The sequence below is a fragment of the Hypomesus nipponensis genome, chromosome 11, assembly GCF_054491055.1.
Source record: "Hypomesus nipponensis isolate SF chromosome 11, ASM5449105v1, whole genome shotgun sequence".
In the NCBI taxonomy this organism is placed as follows: domain Eukaryota; kingdom Metazoa; phylum Chordata; class Actinopteri; order Osmeriformes; family Osmeridae; genus Hypomesus; species Hypomesus nipponensis.
The window spans coordinates 8,999,246-9,013,044 of NC_140371.1; the positions used below are offsets into that span (position 1 = coordinate 8,999,246).

General features: G+C 41.7%; 1 protein-coding gene and 1 pseudogene across 2 annotated transcripts in view; one reads left to right on the forward strand and one right to left on the reverse strand.

The window, feature by feature from the left end:
- Positions 1-13,799, forward strand: part of LOC146267976 (non-selective voltage-gated ion channel VDAC2) — a 32,293-nt gene that overhangs the window by 10,444 nt on the left and 8,050 nt on the right. The window lies entirely within an intron of this gene.
- On the reverse strand, positions 865-1,819 carry LOC146267977 (E3 SUMO-protein ligase ZBED1-like; annotated as a pseudogene).

The window sequence follows — 13,799 nt, forward strand, 5'->3', positions numbered from 1 at the left end:
CAGTGGGTGGCAACTGCATAGTAGAGGTGCGCAAAACCACTTTCGGCCAATCATGTTTTTCAGTGATAGGGACCCATTTATGGAATAATTTACCAACTGAAATAAAAACACAAACCGAACTGAAAAGATTCAATAGCTGGCTGAAAGAAAACCAAACATGTAGCCACTAAGTCAGGTCCATAAAAGCAGGAGCACACAGTGCGTCTCTGTTGTCCCTGTTGTAATGTATTGTGTTGTTACCACCCTGTTGTAATGTATTGTGTGTTGTGACGTGATGTGCTGTTGTGTGTAATGTGGTCATGAATCTGTGAAATACTAATATATTGCATCTGCTGCATGACTGTCTAACTCACACTATGCAGTAAATTGTATTTAGATCTGACCAGGGACTGGGGTTGCAAATTAGCCTATTGGCTCAAAACCTTTTATGTAACACATCTACAACATTATCTATGTATGTAATAATGTGCGCTGCATTGTCCCTGACAAATAAACAAACAAATAAATACAAATTACGATAAGAAATCCAGAGCCAACAATGCCATCTGACCTCTGAGCAATTACACACATTTAGTCAATGTTCTTAAACTCAACCGATTATTGTCAGTTTACTATACTGTTCATTTTGAACAGACATCAGTGTGTTTATTTGGAAAGATTACAGTATACTTCCACTTTTGATTTGTATTTCCATTGTAAGTTTGGTCTTAAATTTCATTTAGAAGTGGTATTAAAATGTCTTAAGTCTTAAATGTAACTTGTTTATATACCTGTAGACACCCTGAAGAAAATAAATAATATACATAAATAAAATAAATATTATGCTTTACACAACAAAAAGAACAAAATAATTGACAGCTCTTCTTAACAGTAGTTTTTCTGCAAAAATATTAGCATCTCTGCCTTGTCAGGCATGATCCTGGATTGCTCCTGGCTGATGGTGTCCCCAGCAGTGGAGAACACCCTCTCAGAAGGGGTGGAAGAGGCTTGAGCACAAAGTTTGCTGTAAGAAAGTTCAGCTAGCAGGAGCAGGATGTCTCTCTTTCCCCACCACCAGAGGACAGGGTCTTCCGCCATAGGGATCGGAGGCAGGCCTCTGTAGAGCTGGATCTCTTGACGGACTCAAGTACTGGTCAAGTTGTTTGGCTGGATGGTCCATAGCTCTCTGTCTTCCTCAGCAAACAGCTCCTCCAAAGCGGTCTTAGGCTGTAGTGGAGTGACTGTAACTGGAGGATTCTCTTCTTCCTCTGAGATCATTGTGTCATCATTATCATACTCTGCCTCCTCCTGGGTTGTGTCACTGTCCTTGAGGTCTGGGAGTGGGACCGCTTCCGCTTCTGTAGCATTGGCTGCTATAGCTGCCTCCTGCAAACGGTCCCAGGTGGTGTCCCTGTCACTCTTGGCTTTGAACCTGGGGTCCATCGCAGTCACCTCTTCCAGAAACTCCTGTATAGTGTCCTTCTGGTAACGTCCAAAGAGGTCAGCCCAAACCTTCTGTTTAATGCCAGACACAAAAAGAGTCTTCTTCCTGAATTGTGAAGTGGTCTTTCAGTTTCTCGAGTATCGGGAGGATCTGACTGCAGGTGGGGCTTTTCTCGCTCGATACACACAGTGTAGAGGTGTACAGGACCTTCATGACCTTGATGAACTCTTCTGCTTTGGTGAAGTTATCATCTGTGATCCTATCCAGTTTGTCCCTCTCCATTGGCTTTCTCAGGCGTGTATCCAACACTGCAGCTTGGAGAGCCGGATACTGTTCGAGGAATCTCTCAACCATCAGGAAGAGAGAGTTCCACCTGGTTTTGACATCCAGTAGCATGGTGTGCTGAGGAAGTTTGAGGAGGAGCTGCTTCTCTTTCAGCACATTCTTGGACATTGTAGACCGCTTCATCCATATGATGACCACTCTTAATTTTGCTGCCCACCGGGTCACTGTGGCAATGATGTAGACTTTTTGCGCTGCGAAGTTGAGGGTGTGGGCAAAGAATCCAAGTTTGAGGATATTTAGCCTCTTTGCAGCAACATCCATGTTGTACGTATTGTCCACGGTCATCAAAACCACCTTGTGCGCAATGCCAAACTCTTCCAACACCTCCCCAATCTCCACTGCCACTGTTTCCCCCGTCTGTGCCTGGAAGACAGCTTTGGTCCACAAGACCTTTTGGTGAAGTTTGCCTTGGCTGCTGAAATGGGCCGTTACTGTTATGTAGTGGTCCTGCGCTAAGCTAGTCCAGCCATCACTTGTGATGGCTACCTTGCCCACATTTGCCAGCTCTGTTATAACATTCTGCCTCTCCACCTCATACCATGCAGGGATGAGGGTGTTGGACAGAACAGTCCTGCCGGGAGGGGTGTAATGTGGATTGAGGGCCGTAATGTGGATTGAGGGCCTTGGTCATCTCCCTAAACCATAGTGATTCAACTGTTGCAAAGGAATGCAACCCTTTCACTATAAACTTTGCGACAGCCCTATGACACTCCTCCACTTTATCTGATGGCATCCTCCTGGCAGCCAGGGTGAAGGGTGTTTGGTGTACGGGGGGTGGAGCTGTGGACTTGAGCTGACCACCATCTAAATGATTGAATTTGGCAAATGTTATATAAAAATATAGCAGCACACATCCCACGCTACACTTTATGTAAACAAGATTACTGAACAACATTTATAAGAATAACTTAAGTAAAACAGATGTAAAATCGAACAAGGGGAACCAGTTGCTCCCAGGAGGAGGCTGGCTTAAAGGAGCATGTATAGGCACAATGGATCCTGACTCTGGCTAAATCTAAATCTGTCCACTACAGATGTACTATCCACAACCTGGATGAGTAACTACACTGTGATTGGTTGGTTGACTAAAAGTAACATTGTCAAGCTTATCGACTTTATGAAAAGTTGAACACGTTTCAACCAAAGGCACCTGATATAGTTAAATAACCAGCTAACCAAACCAAACCAAAACCTTCCTTATCTTATCCCTGTTTTCTTCTGTTTCTGTTTTTGTTTAACACGATGGCAGAGCCATACTCGCGGTGTTAGTTTTGAAAAATCAGCAGGGAGGGGGGGAGGCTAGTCTTTACTCACACACTGTGCTCCTAAATAAATGCAGTTCGCGCACACATCAAATTTTAGGGGCATATGTGAGTGAAATAGTTGCACTGTTGAGCCCTGAATTGGCTTATTATTATCAACGATGGAGACTTGCTACAAAGTTGGGGTGCGCTCACCAGAGGATTGTCCTGCAACGGCAGCTGTAGTTGGCACCGTTGCGACTCGAAGACAGTCGAAGGTACTGCATTTAATCTTGATCTGATGCACATCATTGAGGTGCTTGTTCATCGCAGTTGTTACCCCCCTTGCAAGAAATCACTTTGGAACATATATTGCACTTTGCTTCTTGTTTGTCTTTGGTTTTAATAAAATGTAGCCAAGCCTTTGACCGTTTGTGCGTTCTGCCATCGTAGCTAGTAACAAAATGAGAAATGAAGCGAAGTAGCGCGTGAGGCAATTAAATTCTTCTTAGTTTAGTTTAAAGGCGGTTGGCAGGCCATTCAATTGAATTTAGTCATTTTAGTCAGACTATGTTTGTGCACCAGTGATTTCATTTAAATGACATTACTTATTTCTCGAGACATAAGTCAACGTTACATTATATTTATTACTTGGTCTCGATAGCGGTATCGATAAGCTCGGACCTTATTGATATTCGGGTTTTGAGAAATTTGGAACCGGGTCCTTACAGAACCGGTTCTCAATACCCATCCCTACACTGAGGCACTGTCCCCGATGTACATGCGATATTGCAGAGTCGTGTCAACCAAGACAGCCCTACAACATCCAAAGCCTTAAGGAACTCCGGGCGGACCTCATCCACCCCAGAGGCCCTGCCACCGCGGAGCTTTTTAACCATCTCGGCGACCTCAGCTCCAGAGATCTCTATTCAGCCCTCCATTCAGTCCCCGCTCCTTTTGTCTTTTCTTTTTTACTTTGTCTTTATTGGAAGCAAGACACATATACATAATATATTCACAGTAACATAAATAAGGTACCAACATACATTGACAAATAGGTGAACAGAAATACATTTAAAAGAAATGTAAGGGCAAACCTGGCCGCTAACAGGAGGAGACTTCACAGGAGCCATATTATGAATATATGAGTCCTTAACAATATAATATAATTCTTAGTACTCGATAATAATGTTCATATTTTCTTTTACTATCCAGTCATGTCTACATATGTTTAATTTTGTATCCATTTTCCCCAGTTCCTAGCAAATAACTCTTTTCAATTTCAGTTTGTATGTTAACTTTTCCATCCCCCGGAATTCCTTGATTATAGATAGCCATTGCTTACATTGTGGCATGTAAAGGTCATCTCTAGCTACATACCCAACCAAATCCCCTAGGTATAAGACTGCACATGTAGAGGGAATTGGATATCCCAGGGTCTGGCATACAACTTCATGCACCTCTCTCCAAAAAGGTTCTATTTTCTTGCAACTCCCAAAAATGTGTATGATTTGGTGACACCTCACCACATCGTCTCCAGCACATTTGCAGAGTTGACGACTGTTAACTTGTAATTAAGAGTGATAAAGTAACGGATCAGATTTTCCCGGATTTTTCCGCTTTTTTCACGTCAGTTTGGGTGACTTGCGTGAATCGTGCAGATCCGAAGAAGTTTTTTTTAAGGGGGGGGGTCTGATTATAATTGCACCAACAGTAATTCTGGATTGCCTCCATCAACCAAATAAATAGGAAATAAGCAAATCACCAGTAGCCTATGCGCGCAAGCGTGAACCACTAGTTTCTTCTTGCTGCGTATCTTTTACTGTCTGCGGTGGGTAGCCCACTCAATAAACGGACTCTGGTCCGGATCTGGACCGCAATACCTAGACGCAATTCATTGGTGCGTGATTTTGTCCTATAGTCAATATTTTTTTCCTAATAGATGTGCTTTGTATCTTACGTGTCCAATCAAAAGCTCCAGTCAGGAGCTATAATAACTGTAATCACCATGACAACTCACTCACTCAACGTTGGCCGCAACAACCTCTGTGGGTGACGCAGGTTGTGTGTGTCATTCGCAACAACGCAGGCTAATCGATTTGCTAACGGTAGCTAGCCTACCTGTTTCTTCCTTAGCAAAAATCATGGCGTGACAAAACCCAGCAAAAAGTTGATTCCGAAAATCACAAATTTCAGACAGAATTGACTGACAAGTACGCATTTGTGTTGCCGGTGGGGAGCACAAAACCGATGTGTTTAATCTGCATTGAGACAGTTGCCCTTGTCAAAAGTGGTAGAGCTAACATAAAATGTCACTATGACACAAAGCATAGACACTTTGAACAAAATTACCCCCAGAACTCTGGTCTATGGGAGGGCACTGTGCCCTCCTAAACCAATTTTGAATGGGAGTCAATGGGAAAGGTAAGGGCCAGAAAAATAAACCATGGTCCGTTCCGGACCCTGAACTGAATGGAAATTTGGTGAGTGGACCTTTTGAGTTTCTAATTGAGTACCCTTGTTTTAGGGGAAACCTAGCTCCCCTTGCAGTCTTAAAGAAATCTCCTACTGTCATGGATTTTATTAGGAAAGTGACCAGGGTATACACAGCTTGTGGCAAGTAGAACAAACTACCTCTTAAAAGTAAGAATCTACAGGCCTTGTACTCCATTGATCTTGTGGTGAGGGGCCATTCCCAGGCTGTTACTCAGCTGAAGGAGTTGACTTGGATCATCAACATTTATTGCCCTTAGAGGTGGCCAGGAAGAAGAGGAAGAAGGAGTAAAACCAGAAGAAGTGCTAGATAATTTAATAAGAGTTTGTCTCGGAATAAAAAATGAAATTTAATATTACAAATTAGTGTTGGTGTATTTTGATCTTCAGAATGTAATTTTACTCTGTGCATATAGGGGTGGGCAAGGGATGTCAGGGAGTTACTGGCAATGTAAGTATGAATATTTGCCACGGGGCGAGGGCGAATTACTTCTCTCTTTTTTGACCATACATGTGTTTGCATCCCTGACTTCAAACATTCTTCCAGTAACATTCGCTAGGTTATGGCCACTACACATTTACTGTATGGCTAGCGAGTGATTGCCAACCAGCATTTCAACGTTGAATGTCAATCGTGTGTCGGGTAAACTAGACTACTGTAGCTAAACTAGTACAGTATGCAGCTAGCACAGAAGAAAGTTAGAGCTAGGTTACGTACTGTAGCTAGCTAAAGTGACAAGACTGAATTTAACACACCAGGGACACCGACAACCTCGGCAACCCTGCGCCAGGTATACAGGTTAATGTCTCTTTAATCGTACAGAGGCGTATAAAACAAAAGTCTTCCATCTTGAAATTGTCAAACCTAGAAATGTTTACCATGACCAACAGTTGCTACGCTACAAGAAACCAACCTGATTGGCCAACGCTAACATTTTCACGCTCCTCATTTACATAAAGTTGAGAAAACGCCCTGCTCGCCTTCCCACAATGCCCTACGCGGGCGTCAATGCCTGGTTTCATTGAAAATGAATGGGAAGACGACGCCCCGCTCTGCCCACCCCGCTGCAGTGTGAACGCACCGTTAGGTAGCTGAAGAGTGGTAAAGCGTATTCAAGGTCGTCTTCCTTCCCATACAAATCTGGATATCAATTTGTCCCATTTTGTGAACTGTTTGGGGCACTTCCACTGGGAGTGATTGAAACAGGTATAATAACCTGCGTTGCATATTCATTTTGACTGCATTTATCCTGTCTGTGAGATCCATGGGATAAGTACGCCATCTGTCTATATCCGTTTTTATCAAATGATTTACTTCTTCATAATTACTATTAGGGCTGTCACGATAACTACTATTTCTTGTGCGATATATCGCACCAAAGCGATTAACGATATTATTGCACACACGTCAATTGTACTTCAGTCCATTTTATGCCACTAATTACATAATGGGTCTTGTATTTTATGGACAGCTCTTTCTACTTGCTGTTTACGCAGTTTCCGTCCCAACAGTTTTGCAGCTTTTGGGCCCACTTCATAGAATGTTTGTTTAAGGTATCTCGTTTTCATTTCAACTTACTGCTACAGCAATATATTTATTGACTTATCTCTTTTAATTGTTGTTTTGTGTTATCTTCTGGACTTAATGTCTATGTTCTGTCATCTTAAGTTCAGTTTGAAGGGATTGATATTGAGCAATATTTGTCTTTTTGAGGCCACTGGTAATTGCTATCAGTTTGCCATGCATGACAGCCTTTAAGGCATCCCACAAAAAGATTGGAGCTGTTTCACCATTATCATTGTCCTCCAGGTAGTTCTGAATTCCGGTTTTGATTTGGTCTGTTACTGATTCATTGTTTAACAGTAAGTAAGTAAGTAAGAATTTATTTATATAGCACATTTCATACAGGAATTGCAGCTCAAGGTGCTTTGCATAAAATCAGCAAAAACAATAATACAAGTGATAAAAGTAATAGATCTAAAACGTATAACAAACCAGACTAGCCACAGTCTATCTGCGGTCTTTCGAATCCGTCTTGGATCCGAGCTGCCTCGTACAGTTTCCACACATAAAACAACCCAGACAAGCCGCACCCTATCTGCGGTCTCTCGAATCTATCTTAGACCCGAGCTGCCACTTGCAGTTTCCACATACATAACAACCCAGACAAGCCGCACTCTATATGCGGTCTCTCGAATCCGTCTTGGATCCGAGCTGCCACTGCAGTTGCAGTTACAGACCTTTATTTAGCCTCCACAGTGTATTTCTCCTTCTGCCCTTTAAGTAAACAGTTATGTATACGGTGCTGTGATCTGATACATCAGTCACGCCTATTTGACAGTCTTTGACTTTATGTCTGTCTTTTTGCATTAAAAAAAGTATATTCTTGAGTATACTGAGTGGGTTGCTGAATAGTGACTGTAGTCCCTTTCTAGCGGGTGCATATCCCTCCATACATCAAAACAGCCCATTTCTTCCAATGTTTTGTTTACTAGTCTTGATTTATTCATCTTACCTCTATTCTTACTAGTTGTATCTAGATTATGGTCCAGCACTACTTTGAAATCCCCCCTGTAGATGCACATGTACCTTCCATTTGTACTGCAATAACATCAAAGAATGATTTATCACTTTCCGGTGGTGCATAAACATTTACCAGAGTGACCATGTTCTGATCAATCGTCCTTTTAATTAGTATATACCGACCTTCTTTATCTATTATTTCAGGCAGGCATTCAAAATTGGTTGAATTTGATATTAGAATTGCTACCCCTCTTTGGTGTGTGAGTTATTGAAGGATTTTCAGAATCCAAACCTTTTTAGTTTCTCATGTTAAATTCGTGAAAGGTGAGTCTCTTGGAGAAAACAGATCTGTGCTTCATCTTTTTTCACTTTACTCATTACCTTTGCTCTTTTAACTGGGTTTCCTAAACCGTTTACATTTAAAGACATAACCTTAATTTCCTTTACATGTCATTATTATTATTTATCCAAATCTTAACTTCACTTCCTTTTAGGCCAACATTTGAACAAACATTAACAATACACAACAAAAAATTATTTAACAAACAAAAAAAATCCTTTCCATTGTAAGACAAAGTTGACTTCCAAGAGATGTCAACTTCAACTTCTCTTATTATACATTGACATCCCTCTCGTTTCGGGGGGAAAGGCCTTTCACGGAGAAGCGGCACCCGGCTAGCGGTGTGAGTCCACCCATGTAGAGTTGCTCTACCCGTACTAGTTGTGGTTAAGGCATACTCTCATTTTCCGAATAAACGTACCGGTACATTTTTTACATGAAAAATCCACCCGGTACATTATTATTTTGGACGGTACGTTTATTTTTGGGGGGATGAAATCAAGACATAATTTTTAAAAATTCCATGCATTTTTTTCAGAAGGGAAGATAAATTTGAAGTCTTTGATGTGAAAACGTTAGCTACCTTAGCTAGCTAGCTACTGGCAAGTAGCTTACATTAGCCAACGACATTAGCTAACAACTGGTTGTCAGTGCAAGCTACTGTAGTAAATGTTAGCCAGAGCCTCGTTATGCTCTAACGTTAGCTCTAGCTACTGTACACTCACATAACGGTTCCCATTCACCACACCAGCATGACAGTCACAACCTATAGACAACGAGCCTCTCATCGTCAAATAGAAATCCCAGGGCATTTACTTTTTTATATTTTGCAAACTCAAGTACAGTAGATACTTTGAAGGTGTAACTAGTACTGGTGCAAGTTCAGGATTGTATGCCGCACAAAACGCAGAATATGAGGTGCTGCAAGATGATGTCATTAGAAAAATCACAGCAGCTGCAATTGTGCTGCGCGGCAGTCGTGTCTACTATAAGTTTGTTGAGGTACCGTATACCAGTAGTCATGGCATGTTTGTTATTTGACAGATTTGTAACCATGTATTTCCAAGCTACAGGCATTGAAGTATTTTCCCAGCAATGCATTATTTGGTAGTGGTTGTCATGTTGACTGTAAGCTGTTTAAGGAAAAGTGATAGTACTAGTACATGTATGTTTGTAACTAGACAGCCTCTTTTTTTACTTTGTAATAACTAAGTATGTCCAGTGGTTTTCATGTTATGTTGCAGTCATGTTGACTAAGTTTGAGGAAAAGTACTACCATATATTTTTAACAGCCTCTTTTTTTTGTTGAAAATTTCTAATAATGATTATGTATTTCCAAACTACAAGTGTTGAAGTTTTTTCCTGGCAATGGTATATTTGCTGTCCATTTCTATTCCTGATTGCAAGTGACAGTAAAAGATGCGCACTTACACTGATAGGAACACATTTTGATCGCATATGGACACAGTTTGCGTGCTGATTTGGCGATTTTCCGCGGGGTACTTTTATTAGATTTTGAGGATTTGTCCGGGGGTACTTATATTCCGGGGGGTACTTTTATTCGGAAGATAAGAGTAGGCTACCCTTCCAGCCAGCATTCCATCAATATTAAAATATAAAAAATAAACCCTTGATATTTCTCATCTAAATAGCCATCATCATTTAACGAATTAATCATTTAACATTTTCATTAGCCAATCATTGACATGTACGTTTCTTTCTACAATTTCTGTATCTAATCGTATAACACCTATCAACCAAAAATATCCTTGCCTAGTCGTTTTCCCCTTGACGCCTCTCGTTGGAGTCGTGTTGAAATCCTCGCAGCCTCTGTCTGGTTCGTCTTCTTGTTTCCGTGATTCCATCCCGTCCAACGCGCTGCCAGGCCACAGCTTTGGATGACAGGAGCCGTTCGAGCTGGGGAGGACCAGTCTGACTTTCCACTTCAATTCCTCTTCGTCGTAGGTCTTCGGTAGCCTCCTCTGCTGTATTGTATGTTTTCTGACTGTTGGCCCAGTGAATACGCATTTTGGTAAATGGTGTCTGGAAGCAAATGCCTTGAGTTTTCAAAACCTTCACATTTGCGTATGCCTTGCGCTTTTGCAGGGCTCGACAATAACGAGGGCCCGGGGCCAGAAAAGAGTAACGTCGGGACAGTTAAACTAGCAACTCACTGGCCCGATCGGGCCACTGCAAATTATTGATCAGAAAAAAAATTGCATTGTAAAAGTTAACATCCTTCTTATGTTTTGCTAAATGCATAAATAACTTTGCAGCTCGTGGGGCGCACAGTTGGCAAATCAAGAGTTGAGGAGTGACGAGCATAGACATAATAAAGAGTAGACACCGCATTGACTGCTACTGCCTACTGGCGCTGACGAGCCGTGGGGTCGCCATCTTGGAAAGGTCAACCGCTCCACTCAGTGTAATCTGTTTGGCTGGGGCCACGAGTTGTCAGCGCATTTAATTGATTATACCGAACTGAATACCGAACTGATTTTCATGGGGTTTGCTTTGCTGCAAAGGTCATACATATAGCTATGATACAGGACATGTGAAAAGCAATCCCTTGAACTCTTGTTTGCGATTGTTCGCCGATTTGAGCAGGAATATTCTGCACATTGCTGGTATCTTGTTTATTCTGATGCTAAGCAACTAGGAATTTTCCCTTTCCAAGATGGCGGCCGCATTTCTCGTGCCCAGCAGCCAATGCGTCGTCTACTCTAATGTCTATGGTGACGAGTGGTTGTCAAATTGTAATTCTCTAATCTCGATACATTTTTTAACAACTGGCGCGAGACAATAAAGTGAAGATGGCAGCAAAATAGAGCTACGAGCTCAAACGGAAGCAACTTTTTTAATGAAACGAAGATGCACTGTGTCGTTTGTCGTATGTTCCCGTGTAAAGTAGACAAAAGTGGATATTTTTACATTTTACAGAGGCACCGACAATTTTCGAAAACAATACCTGACCAGCCATGCTAGCAGTAGCAGACACCACCTGGTTTGCGTGACAGCTAAGCGGATGGTTGACAATCCATCTTCCAGGCCGTTGATTATGCTGGTCAGGAATTTCAATGTAGATGCCCATCGTGTTATTGCACGACTTATAACAATGGCATATAGCGTAATTAAGACGGGCCAGCCGTTCGCCTCGTTCCCCCAAGCTATTGAACTGCAGCGGAAGAATGGTTTCGACTTGGGTACTTAGTATCATACTGATGAAATGCTATGGAAGCTTTTATATATTAGCATTGAGGGACCAGAGGTTTCACAGTTTCTGTCAGACAGAGTTGTGCAGAGATGGCTGTCAGTAGGGAAGAGAGCACGTCACGTTTGAGGTTAAAAGTAATTTGTTTTGCTGACTATTACCATTTTATTAAAACTAGAAATGTGATTTCATTTTTGTTCTTTTTATATCCAGGATGTGTTTAATATATGGTTAAACATGTTAACAGAATAACACAACTTATAAGTCTTTGGTTTTGTTGTAACAATGATAAATTACAACTTTGAGGGGGGGCCAGTAGAAATTGTCTTGGGGCCAGTGGGTTTGAATAAAAAAAAAAATGTTAATGTTGAGCCCTGCGCTTTTGCAACACTCCAGCACTGTTGTCATGGTCGAAATAAATGCCATTGTCTCCCAACGTGATGTTTTTCTTCTTCCATGCTTTGGTAAAAACAAGTTATTTCTCTGTGTATTGGAGAAAGTTGACCACCAGAGATCGTGGAGGCTCCTCCGCTTTCGGTTTTATAGCAAGAGCTCTATGAGCACGATGAATCTGGAGGCCTCTGTCAATGGATAATTCCGTGCGGAGCCACTCTTCCACAAACGACCGCACCGAGGTTGACTCTGTGTCTTCTGGTATGCCGTATATCCGCAGATTATTCCTTCTAGACCTTGATTCCAAGTCATCCAGTTTGTCCTGTTCCGTTCCCGAAGTAGCTCCATGCCTCCACTTCTTCAGTGCGTGTCAGAACAGCATCTATCTTCTCATTTTGTTCTTGGGATTCTTGAGTTGTTATTATTGCCAGTTTCTGGTCCATATCTTCCCTTAAATGTGACAATTCGCTTCTCATATGACTTATTTCTTCCTTGAACTTTAATTCAGCCTTCAGCTTGTTCTGCATGGTAGAAATCTGTTGGCTAATGTCGTCCAAGCCAATCTGAAGTGGGTTGATTGGATCCTGGTTGCTATTCGGATAGCGTGCTTGGAGTGAGACTTGACTTTAATGTTGTCTTTCCTTGGCTTTTCTATGTTTTTCTTAGTTTGTTTCCCCCCCCCCCCCCCTCAGTTGGGGAGTTCACTCCCCCCATCCGTGTTGTCAACAAACATTGTAATTAGGGCTGTGAAATGATAACATTTTTTTATCAAATTAATCACAGGTTTCTGTGGATTAATCATGATTAATCACATATTACTGGTTTTCCGAATTTTGGTCATTAGTGTGCGTCTTTGATTTTGCGGTACCTTGATGTTCGAGTCACCCGTTGCCACTCGCAAAACTTTGGTGAACCCCTCGTCCTCAACAATATAAATCGGTCTACAGCTTTTTGCAATACATTTGGCAACTGTGCTAGTCACCTTGTCACAGACAGACTTAGTGAGGGCCCTACGCTGTTCGGTGGTTTGGCGCATTCTACTTGAACTCCCCTCGCCGACCAACGCATGCTTCGCGTTGAGGTGGTATGGGTTACTTTAGGCTGGTATTGCTTCGGTGAAACGATAACATTCAGTCATTTAGCATTCAGTCATTTAGCATACGCTGTTATCCAGAGCGAAAACGTCTTCCCGCAGAGCAGGGCTCCAGACTGACCTTTTTTACTAAGAGCACAGTAGCCCCTGACTGAAAATTTCAGGAGCGCAAGCAGAAAATTAAGGGGCACACACGTTATATTGACCTGCAATGCATTTATTAATGTAACTGGAGAGGGTACAATTCTGTGTCAATTTTAGATCCTTTTTAGGAGTGCTTAAGCACTCCTAATATTTTTATATTTTCTTAAATATATTGTTTATTATCATTTGATGCTGGTAGTTCATGAAGAAAGGGACATCCTTAGTTTTTTCATTCAATATTTTGCATAATAATACATAAATGTATTAATTGTTATCCAGTAAAATTAGGGATTTATATTAGCAAGGGGGTTTACGTTTAGCACTTTTGCAAGGCACTGTATTCCTGTCACATTCTCATTGGGGGCTGAGCACCCCTATAGGTCTGATCCTAGAATCGCCCCTGCAACGCACCATATAACCTAAGCTCGAGTTTAAATACGTTATTTAATGTGACATTACGTACTGTACATGCAAGTCTTAGCTAAATGACTTAAATGTATGATGCACTTTTCGATCGGTCCTCCGACACCACAACACGATACTTGCCGAGTATAACAGTGCAACAGCTCAAACACAGGCAGGGATACAGTAG